Source organism: Malaclemys terrapin, chromosome 11 (assembly GCF_027887155.1).
Source record: "Malaclemys terrapin pileata isolate rMalTer1 chromosome 11, rMalTer1.hap1, whole genome shotgun sequence".
NCBI lineage: Eukaryota > Metazoa > Chordata > Testudines > Emydidae > Malaclemys > Malaclemys terrapin.
Genome location: NC_071515.1, coordinates 18,908,966 through 18,928,979, shown reverse-complemented (window position 1 = coordinate 18,928,979; position 20,014 = coordinate 18,908,966).

The following is a 20,014-nucleotide window of genomic DNA, read 5'->3' as shown; positions in this document are numbered from 1 at the left end:
ATCCCTTTGTAACTTTTCACAGTCTGTTTGGACTTAAGTATCAGAGGGGTAGCCGTGTTAGTCTGGATCTGTAAAAAGCCTTAATTATCTTGAGTAATTTTGTATCATCTGCAAATGTTGCCACCTCCCGCTTTACCCTTTTTCCAGATCATTTATGAATATGTTGAATAGAACTGGTCCCAGTACAGGCCCCTGCTGGACTATTTACCGCTCTCCATTCTCACCTTTTATTCCTACCCTTTGTTTCCTATCTTTTAACTGAAGTGCCTGGCAGTGCTTTCAGGATCGTCTAAGGATCCTTAATTTACTTTAATAATAAGCCTTTTGTTACCTTAATTACACTCAAGCTGTTGCAGTTAAGAGCTCTGTCTGGGGCTAGGGTGAGTAGATGCCCCATCGAAACCTCAGGGGAGGGGGGGACACTAAAGCCCTCCCCTGCCCCCTCCTAAATGGTGTCCCTGAAACACTGCAGCCCAGCTTATTAGGAATCCTTCAAAAGTGGATTTCTACAGCTTTGCAAAGAATTTTCAAACAAACTCCCATCCACCACCTTGCACAGTTGATGGATCACTGCTTTGTTTTTAAAACCATTTGTAACAAAGGGCCTGATGCAGCAGGAGACTTACTGAATGATGTCAGGCACATGCTTAATCTCAATGGGAGTACTCGTGTGCATAAAGCAAGGTGTGTGCTTATGTACCCGCAGAATCAGGTCTAAGAAGCTAATAATGAAATTGGTGGGGGGGGGAACAGTCACTTCATTGGCTCTGCCACTCTCTAAATAGTAGCTAGAAATGACCAACACTTCCATTTATTTTTAATCTGTTTGGTTCAAAGAGTCCTCTTGCAATGTTCCTCAAGGAAGTGTCCTATACATCTTCAATTGTATTTCCCATTAATGTGGGGAGTTGGAGAAGTGGCACTCTTTATTTATGCACTTCCTTGTATTTTCTCTCCAGTGATGTCTCATTGGACAGGCTTGAAAGAGATCTAGCTCCCTTACAGCAGTGAGCCGAAGAAAATGTCTGCAGCCTCAAATGCATTCTTTCTATTATTTACTACATCGGGTCCAAGACTGGAGAACGTCACCAAAGACATGCACTTTGCCCGTAAAAGCAGATGGGGTTTCCAACTTCCCACATGCTTCCAGGACAATGAGTTTAAACTTACATTTTCCATATGCAAAGAGCAAAACATGTACGTTCTCGATGACTTTAAGCTAGATTAAGGAAAAATAAAGAATGCGCAAATAGAGAATCCCTGTTATTAGTTGTTAGGACGATGGTAAACCCCGGCTGATGTCAGGGCCCCATTGTGCTGAGCTTTGTAAAACATAAGAGACACTCTCTGCCCTAAAATAGATGAGCCAGACAAAGGATGGGAGAAAGGAAAGATTATTGCCCCCATTGTCTATAGACAACTGAGATACAGAAGGACTGAGTGACTTGCCCAAAGACACACAGCAATGTCTATGGGTGGTGCTGTGATTAGAACCCAGAACCTCTTAAGTCCTATTCCAGTTCCTTAACCACCAGGCCTTTCTTTGTCTCCAAAGAACAAACATAAAATCCTGACATCAGAGCGAAAACAGAATCTCTCTCGAGAGCCTCCATCTTGGACTAACCACTAGGAAGAGAGTCTCCCAAAGTCACTCTAGGGGGCCCAACACACTCTTAGAGGTGCAGTACAGAGAAAGACCAGCTTTACATCCTTCCCCACCGTTTAGCCAGCTCCAAGAGTCACTCCTGCATTTCTGGGTCAGCAGTTTTTTAGCTGTGCAATGACCCCCTTACTCCCAACAGCACTTTTCTCCAGGCCTTATGCTGACAATCAGTTGTCTGAGGATTGTGCAAATTGATTTATTTCCTATTCTATACAATATTTTGGAAAAAAATTGAGTGGTGACTAAGATGTAAATAGCCTCTGCCAAAAGTCCTCAGCAGTTAGCTCTTGGTTCTCTGTATGGAATCCAGCTGGAGAAAGACTGGGCCAGTAGCAAGTTTTTCTAGTCTTGGCCCATTTTTTTTTTTTTTTTAAATAAGCAAATTTAAGATTGAACAAAGGAAATCCTTTTTCACAAAAAGCACAATGAGCCTGTGGAACTCATTGCCATATGAGATTGAAGCCAAGAGTTGAGCAGAATTCCAGAAAGGATCACACATTTATATGGAGAACCAGAACATTCGGAGTTACAACAGTAAGGTTGGGTTTTTTTTTAAGAAGGGACACAAACCCTCCTGCATCAAGGCATAAATCAGCCACTAACCGGTGGGATGAAGAAAAACTTCCCGATGGGCAAATGACTCCAAATCTGCCTACCCCTGTATTCTTCAGCCTTCCTCTGAAGTAGCTGGTGCTACTTTCTTTTGAGGCTGGATATTGGTCAGATCCAGTCTGTCAAATTTCTGTTGAGACTTTTGGATTAGCAGTATTCTGTCCAGTCTCCTGCCCTATAAATACTGGTGGCTGATTTCATGTGTACACTTGGAATGTTGGCCCTTGATATGAAAATCTGTGTTGTTGTATGTTCTTTGCTGGTTTAAATTATGACTGATCCAATTCTATTATTGCCTCAAGGGCAATCTTCACCATCCCCAGATGGGGGACATCTGCATTTTATGAGATTATTATTCTTATTTGTATTGAAGAACTTTTCTCTCTTGGAAAGTCTAGGGTGCACGGATTGTTGTCCTGATATCTTCTAGACAAGAAGCCCTGGTGTAAGTGGGTGTAGTTCCTACTGAGGCCAGCCGAGGCTGTGCTAGGCTCAGCTATGCACCACGGTAAATTAAAGGATCAGATTCTGACCTCATTCACACCAGGTGCAACTCCACTGCAGTCAACTGAGTTGTATTAGCATAAACCTGGAGTGAAATCAGAATCATGCCCCAAACAGGAAACGTGCTGCTTATTTATTTACACTAAAGCATGTCCAAGGAGTATATCAGAAACAGGAACATTTTTAGCAGTAGGGGTGCTGAAAGCCAGCCCCCTTACAGCTGTCCACCCTGCCAGCTGAGGCTGGGAGCAGGGCTGTGACTCCGGGAGAGGGGGAACCAGACAGGAGGAAGGGGGCTGAGGCCACAGCTGGGGGGGGGAGGGCACAAGCAGAGCCATGGGCAGGGGACGGCAGCCAGGACCCCATGTGCAGGGCCAAGAGCAGAGCTCCAGCTGTGGGGCTGGGTGTGGGACCCCGGGAGTGGAGCCCGGGAGCGGGGGCCTGGGGCCAGTAGCCAGGGAGCAGGGCCAGCCACCAGGGCCCCAGGATCAGAGCCCCGGGTGTAGGGGAGTGGAGGCCTGGGAGCAAGGGCTGGGTATGGGGCCCCAGGTACAGGGGCAGCGGCCAGGACCTGAGCCCCAGGTGAGGTGAGGGGTTGGGGAGTGGAGTGTGGGCAGGGGGCCGGGCCAAGGTATAGGTGTGGGAAGCACACCCAGGTTTTTGCTCGGAGTCAGCAGCTGGGGAGTGGGGCCAGTGTCCCCACATAAAACCTGGGGGTTCTGCAGAAACTCTGCCCCTCACTGCCTGCGCCTGGGATAATAAAACATCTCTGTCATATTCACGGGAGAGGAACATACAAAGAACAACATTTTCAAAAATAGCCTCTAACAGTGGAGGTACAATTTTGTGCCCACATGTGGACCCTGTTTGGCCCTTATGTTGGGCATACTTACGCATGGGCCTAAGCTCATGCGCAACCCCATTGAATGCACTGGGACTGTTTACATGCTGAAAGTTATGTAAATGCATAAAGGTTTGCAGGATTGGAATCCCTTAGATTCTAAACTACCTGACTCAACTTGCAAATGAAGTAGCTTGATACTTAAATGTGCATAATTCACAGGTGCAATTAATTGTACCCACAATTTGGTGCCTGCATTTAGCTGCAGGCAAAACATTTGCTGACATAAAAGAGCACCTGCAGTTCCGGAGTCTGGTTTGAGACCCACGTAAAAATCAGGACCAAAATAAGGTAACTAATGAAATATACAAAAGCTCCAAGTGACAAACACAATGGGCTTGATTCTGATCTCACAAATGCTTGTTTAAATCAGGTTCAATTCCACTGAAATGGTAGAGTTGCACATATAAAAATGGTGTGAAAGGAGAATCAGACACTCTCGTGCAAGAATCTTTTATGCTGAAAATCCTACCACTTTCCTCCACAAAATTCCCCCTCCCCCCAAATGCAAGCCCTGGTGTTGAATACAGAATAGGAGTTTCTGATGACAAAAGGAAAAAAAAAAATCCTGAAAACAGTACACTCATCTAACAATGCTTCCTTTTCCATCAGACTGTCATTTGAAATGCCCAAAAATGTTCCAAGCTGAAAATGAGAGGAGAGGAAGCTTAGAGAGGTTCATTACACCTGAAAATGAGAGATACGATCAGAACACAAGATAGCAAGGTGGTATCATCAACAGATGTTTGGAGGGCTCCAGCATACAAATGGACCCTGCAAGTCTCCCCTGATGGGGGCTGGTATCTAATAAGGGGCTTTTTTAACTTTGCCACACAACATGGAAGAACTTTTAGAGAGACATGATGAAAGAAAAACTGAATGGGACCGAGGCTTTATATTATTAAAGGAAGCACGGGGCTTAGTTTCATGCTGCCATTTAAAGCTTGCTCAAAAACGAGATGAGCAGAGCGGAGAAAGGCTCGTTATGCTTGAGACATGAGATTCCTAGAAATCTCAGATGACTTGAATGGCAAGACAGCCTTTCAGATAGGTGGGGCTAACACATACACGTGCAGAGGTGATCTCAGTCCTCTGGTGCTGAAAGTCACTTATAGAATAAAATAAGGGTTTACTACAGATCTGTAGTAAACCCTTATCACCCACATTACCACGAAATCTGAGCACCTCACAATCTTCCTCCTCACAACACCCTGTGAGGTCGGGAAGTGCTATTGGGGAATCGAGGCATGAAGATACTGGGTGACTTGGCCTAAGGGAGTCTTTGGCAGAGCAGCGAATTGATCCCAAGCTCAAGGCTTGCTCCCTAACCACTAGACCATCCTGCCTCAGAACGTGAAGCTTCTAAAGACAACTCCAGAGCATCATATAAATTACAGAAGAAGGGCCAATTCCTGCACAGGTGTAAATCAGTATAGCACCATCAAGTCAATATGGTTGAGGACCTGGCTGAAAATATACCCATCGGTCATATAGTCCATCCCCTTCCAATGCAGGCTTGTTCCCTACAGCGGTGCTTCTCAACGACTGGTCCATGGACCAGCACCAGTTTTTGAGATCTCCCTGGCACAGTTTAGCAAGGCAGCAAGCCGGTCCTGATATCAGAAAGTTGAGAAACACTGCCGTATAGTATATCTTTCTAATGCTTTGTCTAGTCTCCTGTCTTAAACAACTCCGGTGACAGCTTCTATAAAAGTTGTCCATAAAAATGATACTCAAAAGCAGACCTTAAGACAAAATAATCACAATGATCTTCGTGAGCCTCAAAAATAATTGGTATGTTGTTCTGAGATAGGCCAGTCAAATGGCATTTTTGATCAACTGGAGTTCAAGTGTCACATTATGCCCCATTGATATCAAAACTCCATTGACGTAAGTAAAAACAAAACCGCAAGCCTTGGAAATGGATCCAAACATATGGAAGACGGATGGCGGAAGGCTTGAGAAAAACGTTTGCAGGGCTGCTAGAAGAAGCTTTACGCAGCGAGTCTGGAGCTGTCAAAAATCTGAGTTGTCAGGATAATTGAAGAAAAGCAATTTCCTAAAGAGTAATGAGCCAAAGAGATGAAAATGTATTTCCTCAGCTCTGGAAACAGGATATACGGAATTATCACATAGCGAGGGGTCCCACTGAGACATTTTGACATACGTCACTCAGGCATTAAAGATTTGCATCCTCCTTACGATATTAAGTGATGATGGTGAATAAGAATAAAGGGAAATGATGAAATGGGAGGATGAAAGGTGTGAATGCTTAGTATTATTTGGGGCTTGCAGCCCAGAGAACATAACAGACAACTCTGACGAAATATATAAGCCTTCACTTGAACAGTATCGAGCAAGAATCAAACCCAACATAAAAGCACAAATACAGAAAAGGAAACACAAAAGGAAATGAGAACTGAATAAGAATCTTCCCTTTAAAACGTAATAAAGATATCCCACTTCCCTGCTCCTTCTCCCTTATCTCATTCTGTCTGGCCACCACCAGTTCTGTATGAATTAGTATATATGCATGCAGGAGTGAATATTACACAAAGTCATTTTTATTTCTGAAAAGGCCAAAGGATTATGAGAACTAAATGTATGGGCCAGCTCCTCCGCTGGTGGAAAGGAGCATAGCTGTTTAAATCCCCAGCGGAAGATCTGGACCCAGTTACTGCAGGGGTAAACCAGGAGTAACTCCCCTGGAGCAGTGGAATTACATCAGGGTAAAGCTGGTGCAAGTGAGAGGAGATTTCAGGCCCACAGCAAATATTACTGATAGCGTTTTATCACTCTGTATTCTAAAACACACCTGCTCGTTTTTGCAATAGGACGAGGGCGGCAAGTTAAGGAGAGGTGTAAAATCAAAGCTGACAGATGTACATAGCTCTGTCTATATATCCTGGAGGTAGAAGTTGGTGCAGCTCCATTATAGCCAAGAAAGTTGCATGAGAACCTGGCCCTGTGCCCTTTGTTTTTTCCATCCAAAGGTTAGTTCTTCATATATGGACTGATGCCACATTCGGCACTTACACATGCTTGCTGATGACTGTGCTGCTGAAGGAGGTTCTTTCATATATCCTGGGCCACGGCACATGGACTTGGGGGGAAATTCAGATGTGGGCCTGAATTTCAGAGCTTGGGCTCATTTTTAGTTCAAGAGGGAACAAACAAGCCAGCATACAAGAGGCTTGTTACTCTTCCAGAAAGTTTCAATGGAGTCAAAAAAAGTCTAAGGGTATGTCTACACTACGGGATTAATCAGAATTTAGATAATTCGGATTTGAGAAACAGGTTGTATAAAGTCGAAATGAGTGCGGCCACACTAGCACAGTAATTCGGTGGTGTGCGTCCAAGTACCAGGGCTAGCGTCGATTTCTGCACCGTTGCACTGTGGGTAGCAATTCCATAGCTATCCCATAGTTCCCGCAGTCTCCCGCGCCCATTGGGATTGTGGGTTAAGATCCCAGTGCCTGATGGGACAAAAAACATCGTCGCAGGTGGTTCTGGGTACAGCCTCACTTCCTCCCTCCCTCCCTCCCTCCATGAAAGCAACGGACGGCAGACAACCATTTTCACGCCTTTTTTCCTGGGTGGGTGAACACTGCAGACTCCATACCACGGCAAGCATGGAGCCCGCTGAGGTCAAGACAGCACTCATGAATATTGCAAACACCTCGCGCGTTCTCGTGGAGTTTATGCTCAGCCAGGACCAGAAAAACGAGGCGAGGAGGCAGCGGCGGCGGCAGCGCAGCGACAAGCATGATGAGGACATGGACACGGACACGGACACAGACACAGAATTCAGTGAAACCACAGGCCCCGGTGCTTTGGAGATCATGTTGTTAATGGGGCAGATTCTATCCATGGAACGCCGATTCTGGGCAAGGGAAACAAGCACAGACTGGTGGGACCGCATAGTGTTGCAGGTCTGGGACGATTCCCAGTGGCTGCGGAACTTTCGCATGCGTAAGGGCACTTTCATGGAACTTTGTGACTTGCTGTCTCCTGCCCTGAAACGCCAGAATACCAAGATGAGAGCAGCCCTCACAGTTGAGAAGCGCGTGGCGATAGCCCTGTGGAAGCTTGCAACGCCAGACAGCTACCGGTCAGTCGGGAATCAATTTGGAGTGGGCAAATCTACTGTGGGGGCTGCTGTGATGCAAGTAGCCAAAGCAATCACTCAGGTGCTGCTACGAAAGTTAGTGACTCTGGGAAATGTGCAGGCTATAGTGGATGGTTTTGCTGCAATGGGATTCCCTAACTGTGGTGGGGCAATAGACGGAACCCATATCCCTATCTTGGCACCGGAGCACCAAGCCACCGAGTACATAAACCGCAAGGGGTACTTTTCAATGGTGCTGCAAGCACTTGTGGATCACAAGGGACGTTTCACCAACATCAACGCGGGCTGGGCGGGAAGGGTTCATGACACTCGCATCTTCAGGAACACTACTCTGTTTAAAGGGCTGCAGCAAGGGACTTACTTTCCGGACCAGAAAATAACCGTTGGGGATGTTGAAATGCCCATAGTTATTCTTGGGGACCCAGCCTACCCCTTAATGCCATGGCTTATGAAGCCATACACAGGCAGCCTGGACAGGAGTCAGGAGCTGTTTAACTACAGGCTAAGCAAGTGCAGAATGGTGGTAGAATGTGCATTTGGCCGTTTAAAAGGTCGCTGGCGTTCATTATTGACTCGCTCTGACCTCAGCCAAAGAAATCTCCCCATTGTTATTTCTGCTTGCTGTGTGCTCCACAATCTCTGTGAAAGTAAGGGGGAGACCTTTATGGCGGGGTGGGAGGCTGAGGCAAATCGCCTGGCTGCTGATTACGCGCAGCCAGACACCAGGGCGATTAGAAGATCACACCATGAAGCGCTGTGCATCAGAGAAGCTTTGAAAACCAGTTTCATGGCTGGCCAGGCTACCGTGTGAAATATCTGTTTGTTTCTCCTTCATGAAAACCCTCCCCCTTTACTGACTGATTTTCTGTAAGGAACCCACCCTGCCCCTTCCCCCAGCTTTCTTTCAAACCAAATAAAGTCACTATCATTTAAAAATCATTTATTCTTTATTAATAGATTAGAAAAAGAGGGAGGGAACCCGGGTGGTATTTGGGAGGAGGATTGCTGGGAAGGAAAAAGCCACAAAGAAAAGGTTAAAAAAATGACAGCCTTTTGCTTGGGCTGTCTACTGGGGTGGAATGGGAAGGTGTACGGAGCCTCCCCCCCCCGCGTTCTTACACGTCTGGGTGAGGAGGATACGGAACATGGGGAGGGGGGAGGGTGGAACAGGGGCTGAAGCGGCAGTCTGTTTTCCAGCAGCCGTTCCTGAACCTCCACCAGACGCCGGAGCAGCCCCAGCGTTGCATCCTTCATCCTCTGGTCTTCCTGCCGCCATCTCTCATCTCGATCGTCTCTCCTCTCCTCACGTTGGTCCCTCCTCTCCTCACGTTGGTCCCTCCTCTCCTCACGTTCACTGACTTCTTTCCTATACTTTGAAACTGTTTCCTTCCACTCATTCAGATGAGCTCTGTCACTCCTGCTGGATTGCATAATTTCAGAAAACATGTCCTCCCGCGTCTTCTTCTTACGACGCCTTATCTGTGATAACCTTCGGGATGGAGGAGGGAGGCTTGAGGAATTTGCAGCTGCTGTAGGGAGGGGAAAAAAGAGAGAATTGTTTTAAAAGCTACATTTTGCAGAACAATGCTTATACTCTTTCACGATGACCAACACTGTTCACATTACATAGCACATGTGATTTCTGTGCAAGGTCTCATTTTGCCTCTTAATGCTGAGTGCCTGTGGCTTTGCTGCTAGAGATCACAGGTCTGGGCAACAGAATTTGGCTTGCATGCGGCCATGGTAAGCTTCTGCGCCGTGCTTTCCCACATACCAAGCATAGCTTGTAGAGTGCTGCAGAAGCCTGGCCAATCTCAGCCAGTTGGGGGGGGGGCAGTGTGGTGGGGCTTGTCTGGGCCCCTTCAGGCAAGTAGAGTGCTGCGGTTTTTCTGTTAACATTCAGCAGCACCAGAAAACAAACTAACCCCCCCCCCCCCCCGCCATGAATTCTCTGGGATGATCACGGTACCCCTCCCCCCACCGCGTGGCTGGTATCAGGGAAGATCCCTGCAGGCACCAAACTACCCCCCCCCCCGCCCCCGACCCCCCCCCTCGCCATGAATTCTCTGGGATGATCACGGTACCCTCCCCCCACCGCGTGGCTGGTAACAGGGAAGATCCCTGAAAAACTCAGGGCCAATTTCCCATCTGCGCTTGGCTAACTGCAGGGAAGGATTTATTTTCCGCCACAGGCAAACAGCCCAGTAGGAACGGCCACCTCTGTCCCCTTAATTAAGTTCCCGTATTTCAACCAGGTTACCAGGAGTGATATCACTCTCCTGAGGATTACACAACAAGATAAAGAACGGATGTTGCTTGAATGCCAGCAAACACCGGGACCATACGCTGCCAGGCTTTGTCAGGCAATGATACCAGATTACTTGCTGCAAGCATGGCGTGGTCAAGTGTCCTACCATGAAGGAGGGAATAAGGATGCACTGCCCAGAAACCTTCTGGCAAGGCTTTCGGAGTACCTCCAGGAGAGCTTCATGGAGATGTCCCTGGAGGATTTCCGCTCCATCCCCATACACGTTAACAGACTTTTCCAGTAGCTACAGACTTTTCCAGTAGCTGAACTGACCGCGAATGCAAAGTCAGGCAAAGTAATCATTAAAAACCGTTTGCTTTTAAAACAAGTTTTATATTTTAAAAGGTAAACTCACCTGAGGTCCCTTCCATGGGGTCAGAGTCTTGGGTACTGGCTTGGGAGGGTACTTCAGTCAGGGTGATAAAAAGATCCTGGCTGTTGGGGAGAATGGAGTGCTGTGTGCTCTCTGCAAGCTCATCCTCCTCCTCCTCCTCCTCTACCCCATCGGCAGAATCCTCAGGCGTCGAGACTATCCCCGACCCAGAATCCACGAACAAAGGTGGGGTAGTGGTGGCAGCCCCCCCTAGAATTGCATGCAGCTCAGCGTAGTAGCGGCATGTCCGCGGCTCTGACCCGGAGCGACCGTTTGCCTCCTTTGTTTTTTGATAGGCTTGTCTGAGCTCCTTGACCTTCACGCGGCACTGCTCAGAGTCCCTATTGTGGCCTCTCTCCATCATGCCCTTGGAAATTTTTTCAAAAGTTTTTGCATTTCGTCTTTTAGAACGAAGTTCTGCAAGCACTGAATCCTCTCCCCATACAGCGATCAGATCCAGTACCTCCCTCACGGTCCATGCTGGTGCTCTTTTTCGATTATCAGCCTGCATGGTTACCTGTGCTGATGAGGTATCTGTGGTCACCTGTGCTCTCCACGCTGGGCAAACAGGAAATGAAGTTCAAATGTTCGCGGGGCTTTTCCTGTCTACCTGGCCAGTGCATCCGAGTTCGGATTGCTGTCCAGAGCGGTCACAATGATGCACTGTGGGATAGCTCCTGGAGGCCAATACCATCGAATTGCGGCCACGCTAACCCTAATTCGAATTGCTAAAATCGATTTTGGCGCTACTCCGCTCGTTGGGGTGGAGTACAGAAATCGATTTAAAGGGCCCTTTACATCGAATTAAATGGCGTCGTTGTGTGGACGGTTACAGGGTTAATTCGAATTAAAGCTGATAAATCCGAATTAAAGTCGTAGTGTAGACCAGGCCTAAGTCATTTAATTTGAAGCTTTCAGATCCTGACAGACAGCTCTGACTGACAGAGAGTTTGATATGCGGCCATCACACCAAGGTGCTCTTTGAAATCCTCAAGTCAAATAAGAGTTGGAAAGTTAAAATGATTAAAAAATATTGCTTAGATCCCGGTTCAGGTTTGCAGCAAATGGCCTATACCTAAGTCAAGAATGTATGACATTGCTAGACCCTTGCTGCTTTCGAATCTACGTCTAGGGCTGTCTCCTGCCACCAGTTCACACACATTATGCACATACCTTTCTAGTTTAAGGTTGCGCCCCTGAAAGTACTCGTCATGAATTGGCTGAGGCCAGATCCTCAGCTGACTCAAATCACCACAACTCCATCAAAGTCAATAGCACTGCATCAATTTACACCAGATTTCTTGTGTGGAGTAGGTGGCTTAGGGATGCGTTTCTCTCTGGTAGGATGTTGGGATGATTAATGACTATTATTACTGACATTTCCTTTATCATCTTTAAGAAGGAAGTTGATTGGGAAATTAATAAATGAAAAACGTAAGTCCAAACAAAGCAATTAAAGGTGAAAATATGTTCGTGAGGAACTTGCTGGCTCAGGGGACTGGTGATAGGATACAGAATTTTTCACCTCTCAATTGTTGGTTCAAATCCAGATCAGGTCTGTGGTGAAAATAATTTCCACTTGGTAGTGTCCGCGAAATGAGCTGGCAGTCCAGTTCCTAATGCACCACTGGCAGACTCACCAGAAAGGCCAACAGTTGAAGGGGAATGCCCAAGAGTGGTCCCTCAAGTGTGTGTATAGCTTACACATCCATTAGGGAGAAGCTTGGTCTAGGTCAATGGCTCTCAACCTTTCCAGACTACTGTGCCCCTTTCAGGGGTCTGATTTGTCTTATGAACCCCCAAGTTTCACCTCATTTAAAACTACTTGCTTACAAAAATCAGACAGAAATATAAAGGTGTCACAGCAAGCTATTACTGAAAAATTGCTGACTTTCTCTTTTTTACCATATAATTATAAAATAAATCAATTGGAATATAAATATTGCACTTACATTTCAATGTATAGTATGTAGAGCAGTATAAATAAGTCATTGTCTGTATGAAATTTTAGTTTGTACTGACTTTGAAGTGCGTTTTATGTAGCCTGTTGTAAAAGTAGGCAAATATCTAGATGAGTTGATGTGCCCCCTGGAAGACCGCTGCATACCACCAGGGGTACATGTACCCTTGGTTGAGAACAACTGATCTAGTGAAAAGGGCATTAGGCCAAGCACAGGGAACACAGATTTATTTCCCAGCTCTATAACAGCCTGGCTGTGTAACCTTGGACAAGTCATTTAATCTACTTTAGTTCCCCATCTGTAAAATGGGGATAATACTTCCCTTCCTCACATAGCAGTTGTGAGGATCAGATCCATTAATGAGTACAAGGTGCTCAGAGACTATGGGCATGAGGACCATGTGATCCTTAGACAGGTGCTGGTGAATTACCTGTTCTGGGGATAAAAGAGAGAACCTCATTCTCCGCTGTTGGCAATCTGGTACCTTTCACAAGAAATTGCAGATATAAAAGCATAAATTTACAATGCAAGCATCACACAATCTCTCTTTTAAGTAATTTTCCCATAGTAAACTGAAACCCACGGAAACATTTTCCTCTGTATAAAAATGACAAGAAAAATAATCTGAGAAAAACATCCAAAACTAAAAATAAAATAAGATGTGTTGATTTTCTAGGCCTGGAGGAGACATAAAACATAATATTCCAAGTACAGAAGATCGATGTAGCTTGTTTTGGTATGTATAGTCCTTACATCAAATAACACATTCCACTGCAAATCAAGCCATGAATAGCTAATGGGAAAAGCAAGAGGCAGAGGGGAAACTAGACTGAATTATGAATGATATGAAAGAATACATTTATTTTTATGGCATTGAAGGATTTATAACAGAAGTAAGCGTAGGCAAAAAAAATAGAATATTTTTTTATGGGTTTTCCTTGATTTCAGAAGTGTGCAATACACGTCATATTCTAATTGCGGGACCCTAAAGTAATATTAACGTAAAATGGCATTGAAAAAGCATGACTGTGTTCCTTTAGAACATAAAATCTAGACCTGGGGAGATAGATATAACCGGGTCAGCAGCTTCACAGCACGTGCAAGGCAAATTGAAGGCTGGTGGGGTTGGCAGAATGGCTGGAGGATGAACCAGATAGTGCCATTTAAGAATAGTCATTTGGATCACTGACAGCAGCAAAGTGAAACCTTGGGCCACATGAGATAAATTGCTCATCTCAGTCCAAGACCTAAAGGACAATTACCCACATAATAGAAGACAACAGAACAATAGGGACTAACAAGACTGCTGTCTTTTTAAAATTTCTTATGGGAAGCAGTATCTGATAGAGTGCTAAAAAGATTACAGCTGTGATAGGTAATTGCTACTGGTAGCCAGATTTACAAGGCATGCATAATGCAGTAGAAGATTTGCTTAGGTTTCACTCTGGAGGTCAGGAAGAGATTGAAAATAATTTTGATGTGCAACAACGTTTTTCCCTCTAACTGATCCAAAGTGATCTGCTTTAATATACATTCTGGCTCTCGGGTGTTGACATATGAAACAGCTGCTTCATGGAATAATTCTGCAGCTCGAAAGACAAATTCTTCTCTCAGTTACACCCATGTAAATCAGGAGGAATTCCATTGACCACCAAGGAAGGCTGGATTTATATCAGTGTAACTGAGAGCAGAGTTTGGCTCATGACTTGTAGTGCACGAACATTTCCCTTGCTTTCTAGGGAATCTGTCAGAATCCCTGGGCAAAATGTAACTTGGAATGAGAGACTCGGGGCAGATCTACACAACAAACTTGCATTGGTGCAGTTGCACTGCTTCTGGTGAAGACATTCTAAGCTGACGGGAGAGAGCTCGCCCATTGGCTTAGTAACGCCACCTCCATGAGAGGCGGTAGCTATGTTGGCAGGAGAACCTGTCTACATGGTGGGTTACGGTTGGTAGAACTATGTCACTGAGGGGCATGGATTTTTCACACACACCCGCCCCCGAGTGAAGTTATACTGAAGTGTGTAGTGTAGCCCTGGCCTTCAGAAGTCACTCCACTGAAGTAAATGGCAGGCCCATGTAAATACTGGTGTGAGCAAGAGAATCAGGCTTGATGGAGTTAAAACCCAAGAAATTTAAGGAGAGGAGAAGGAAAACTATTTTGTTTCTTCACTTCTCATTTTGCCTGTCAGCCCCCCTGTGATGTTAATGACAACCATGAAAAGAAAAGAAAAATGCTATGATGGGGCGGGGGAGGGGATTTTAAAAAAGGGTATTTTAAAAAGGGTGGGGGCAGGAGAGAAGAATACAAGAGCAATAAGGAAGCTAAATGGTTGACTCCATTAAGAGAACGTCAGGCTACGTCTACACTACGGCCCTTACAGCGGCACAGCTGCGATGCTGTGTAGAGAGCTCTCCCGCTGGCCTAATTAAACCACGCCCAACGAGCGGCGGGAGCTATGTCAGCGGGAGAGCAGCTCCCGCCGACATAGCACTGTCCACACCAGCGCTTTGGTCGGTGAAAATTATGTCAGACAGGGGTGTGGTTTTTTTCCACACTCCTTGTCAGCAAAACTTTTGTCAGTCAAAGTGCTAGTGTAGACAAAGCCTTAGTCTTCAGTGGTTTCTGCAGGAAAATCTATTGCACCTAAGCAGTTTAATTGCGTCAAAGTGGCTGGTTTGGAAGAAACAAGCGCTCTCACAGCTTTAAGTCAAGTGGCTTTCCTGACTCCAAGCACTCAGCCAGACAGAAAATGCTCTTTGCTAAAGCAGCCATGTCAAATGTATGCAAATTGCCAGTAGAAAAATTATAGAAGACTAAGCATTTGGGAAGAGATACTCAGCTAATGTTAATATGTGTTATTCCATTGACTCAAAACAGCTGATCTGAACTTCTGCAGCAAGAGACTGGTGGTGGAGAAACCTAGATGGCCTAGTCCCAGCTCAGCTACTGGCTTTCCGGGTGACCTCTGGAAAGTCATTTTAATCTATGACTCAGTTTCCCCACATGGGGATAAAGATCCTCTGTAAAGAACCTACTGATGAGAAGTGCTATATAAGAACTTGGTATTATTATTAGGTCTTCCCAAAATTGCTTAGAACAGCCTGGTAGCCTACAGGAGAACCTGGCTACCTGGATTCCAGCATACACAGCTGGCCAGTGTGACAGAGGTTGGGAGGTTGTCATGGTCTGCGTGTCCATATGTAGTTGTGTGGACCAACCAACGGTATGTTTGTACAAATTATTCAAATATTTAGTAAGAAGGCACACATGAGGGGACACACAGGACTGATTTCAGGCCAAAGACAGGCACATACTGGGCCTCATTCTGGTTCCCTTTAAACTGGTGTAAATCAGGATTAAGTCTACTGAAGTGACACCAGTATAAAGGAGAGGCAAATCAGACTCACTGACCTAAGACTAAACTTCTGCAGCGTGTGGGCCAGATCCCTAGCTTGCGGGAATCGACATATTTACACCAGCTGGGGCTGCGATACTACAGATCTGTGGGAGGGTTACATCATTTCCCCTGCATTAGCTGGGATTTGGCTCCAAGATACATACCACCACTTTCCTGATGTACATCCATGCTGACAGCCACAAATGGAAGAAATAGGCAGCCTGAAAATGCTCCAATGCAGTCCAAGTATAAAGAAGGAAAAACACCAAGTAATGACAGTGAATAGGGAAACACAAGTCAGATAAATCCTAGCAGCATTGACCATTTCATGGGAACAAAACTTTCCACATTTAGTTAAGACAGCAGCAGAGATGGCTCCAGCAGGCCAAACAAGGATCAGGGGGAAGTGCCAATAGAAGAACGTACATCATTGGCAAATGAGGATTTATTCAAACTCACTCAAGTTTTTAAAGTCAAAACCACAGACTAGTATTTCCAGCATGCGAGAGAAAAAATATTTAGCAGGAACAGCCAAAACCATGTGAAATGTGAGGTCCAGCAGATAAGGCACTGGACTAGGAGCCAGGAAAGGTGAGTTCTACACCCAGCTCAACCAGTCAGCTATGGTGGCAGGGCCCAGGTTGGTGGTGCCCCCTTGTGACACAATCAAGCACTAACCCAGCCGTGGGGTCTCTGACAGTTGCTTACCGCCTCTCACAAGAACCGGTGCCACATTGCTTTAGCCCTCTGGCTGAGTCCCACTTGAGTCCCACCCCCTTCCGGGGTATTAAAAGTCCAAAAATAAAGGAATACTATGAACTTCAAACCCAAGGCCATCCGAGGAGTCTTCAGCAGAATCCCATCCTTCTACTCTACTATTTCTTTTGTTTTTTACTGTACAAATATTTGTAATAAAAATAATTTTAAAGTGAGCACTGTACATTTTGTATTCTGTGTTGTAATTGAAATCAATATATTTGAAAATGTAGAAAACATCCAAAATATTTAAATAAATGGTATTCTATTATTAATAGCACAATCATGATTAATTTGTTTAATTGCTTGACAGCCCTGCAAATAATACATTAATTGAGTAGTGATGAGCATAATAGCACAGTCTGCATAATGAAAACCATTGCCATGTCAACCAGCACGTTGGCAGTCTCAAATAAGAAGCAAAGAACGAATGGGTGCAGAGTCCACACTGCCCTCTGACTGCTCAGAGAGGTGTCAGGCATACTGGTAGGAAGCTTGCATTGCTACCCTCCCCTCTGTAGATAAACAGAGAAATTCAGACCACCCCCTCAATCCCCCCCACGGCTTTCAGGCCGGCACCTTCCACAAGCTCACCAATAATTAAAAACAAGCCAAAAACAACAAGGAGTCTGGTGGCACCTTAAAGACTAACAGATTTATTTGGGCATAAGCTTTCGTGGGTAAAAACCTCACTTCTTCAGATGCAACTTAAAAACAAGCCAGACATCTCCAGGGTAGACCTCATGCCAGGAAATGTGATGGTTACAGGTTAATATTTTTCCAAAAGGAACAACCATTACACAACATTTAATTCAGAGGGGACATTTGCAAAGTGCTGTCTCCTCATGTGTGGCAGGGTCTGCTGTATTGTGAAGAGGATTTCACTCTAAATTCCTCACTGCAAGGCCATACTTTTCCAGTTATTGCCAGGGGATAGGAGTCCTAATGGAATGTGGTAATCTAGCTGAAAGGGCAGCTGACTCTAGCCTGCACAACTGGGTAACTGAATGGTTTATAAAGACAGCGAAACTCCATCCATTCCATTGCTTCCTGGCATATAAACATCAGCCATTGTATCCCTGCTGTTTTTCAGGCAAAGAATTAAATGAGTTTTTCTATAAAAACCATTGTTAGTTATTAAAAAGGATTTGAAGCTCCTTGAGGAACACCACAATATATGCAAGTAGTCAACAGAGTCTGCTGGGGCTGCTGCCTTGCTAGTAAATTAAACAAGATCTCTCTGGTTTTTCAAACACAGAGCTAGAGAGATGCTAGGTGCATAGCAGGTTGTTTTGAAGACTCAAAATGTGTCATTGATTTTAAAAAGCAGTGTAACATCTTTGAGGGTCACGGAAGTTAGAGATGGAAGAAACCTACTAGATCACTGGCTCTCAACCGCTCCCCCTTTCAGGGATCTGATTTGTCTTGGGTACCCCAAGTTTCACCTCATTTAAAAACTCTTTGCTTACAAAATCAGAGATGAAAGTGCCATAGCCCACTAGTACTGAAAAATGGCTGACTCATTTTTACCATAGAATTATAAAATAAATCAATTGGAATATATTGTACTTACATTTCAGTGTATAATACAGCAGTATAAACAAGTCGTATGAAATTTTAGGTTGTACGGACTTCACTAGAGTATTTTATGTAGCCTGTTGTAAAATTAGGCAAATATCTAGATGAGTTGATGTACCTCCTGGAAGACCTCTGTGTACGCCTAGTTGAGAACCACTGTCCTAGATCATTCACTCCATCCCCCTGGGTCAACATAGAGTTCCCTCTGTTTTCTAGTGTTTTGTCCAGTCATTTTAGAAATCCAAAGCTTCCCCCATTTCCCAGCCCAATCTTACCAGCAGGATGTACCTGATACGCAGTCTGAGTCTTTCTTTTGTTGATTTCCCACCTTATCACTCCTAATCAAATCCCATACTGAACATCTCCTTGGTTTTCTTGGTCCTTTACACCCTTCAAGTACCGGCACTGTTTATGGCATAGCTAGCCATATTTCTTTCCTTATAAACCAATCTGTTCAACCCCTCACCATTTTTGTTGTTCTTCTCATCGTTCTAGCAGTGTGGTGTCCACATTGACATATGATATTCCAGAGCCACTCTTCTTAGCTCCAGAAGGTCATGTCTGTGTGTGTAGCCCAGAACTCCATTGGCCTTGGCACATAGCAAATCTCCCCACTATCACCTTCACCCTCATTAGGTCTCATTATTTACAGCTGAGCGGGTTCCTCAGCACAAGTAGTTGTTTCTGATTTTCCCCAGCTGTATTAGTTAGCGTTTTTTTCCAAATTAGATCTGCTTTTGGTTTTTTACCTTCATGCCTGATCTTTCCAGATCCTTTTGTACCACTATCTTGACTGGTGTTTGCACACCGTACTAACATGTAGTTTACTCCTTCTTCCAGGAAGCCAAGATGTTAAAGTGTGAACCAGTATCCTCCTCAACTGTGCAATATGACAATACAGTGCATAAGTGTTAACATACAGGCTGTATCACTCATCATTAATCAGGCTAACTCTTGGATTGCATTACAATCAGACACCAAGAAAAGCAGCTGTAATTATGCTTTGTAGAACGCTTCAGGCACATTTTAAAAAAAAAAAGTCAAAGTACTGACAGTAATCTCTACTCAGTTATTATTCTGACCATCAGTGCTATATTACTATAAAGATGTTTTATGGAAGATGGGAGATGAGAGTGTTTAGGGCATTAATGCTTTTCACCTGCAAGTCACAAATTCAAGTCCAGTCAGTCAGCAATAACCGGTATCAGCTAGAAGAATGTGCTGTATGCTCAGAAATAAGAAAGGGAAGACTAGGAAAAGGCATTACAGGAATAAAAATACTTACCCGATAGAGAGGGAGATACAGCCAATAGCAGTGAAGTATCCACTGTATAGCTGCAGCAGCTCTGCTCTGCCAAATTTAAAGGATCAACCCCAGAAAGGCATGTTGGGATGAAAGCTCTCACAAGAGGGCTAATTCTGCTCTAGGGAGTTAGTGGGGGCCAGTCCGTCCCAAAGGAGGGTGCAGCTTCTGTTTGTTGTCCACCACTGTATTTCACACCATCTGATGGCTACTCAATGACCTATCTCTGAAACAATCTGGGACCCAGTAGCCCTCATCCTACTGCAGAGCTCTCTACATCAAGAGTGGAAGAAAATGTCAATTAGTGATTCACATAATTACAATAGAAACCCCTTTGCTTGGCCTCCTCTAGCACCTATGCGTAGAAATCTAAAGTAACCCAATCATGAGTGGCACTTCTGAAGAATTACCCCAAATCAGGAGTAACCAGCTTGTGTGGTTAAGCCTACTGTAACACAATTTTTAAAATTATATATAATGGAAGGCACTCTAGTATGTAAAAATCTAGTTCTATTCCATACA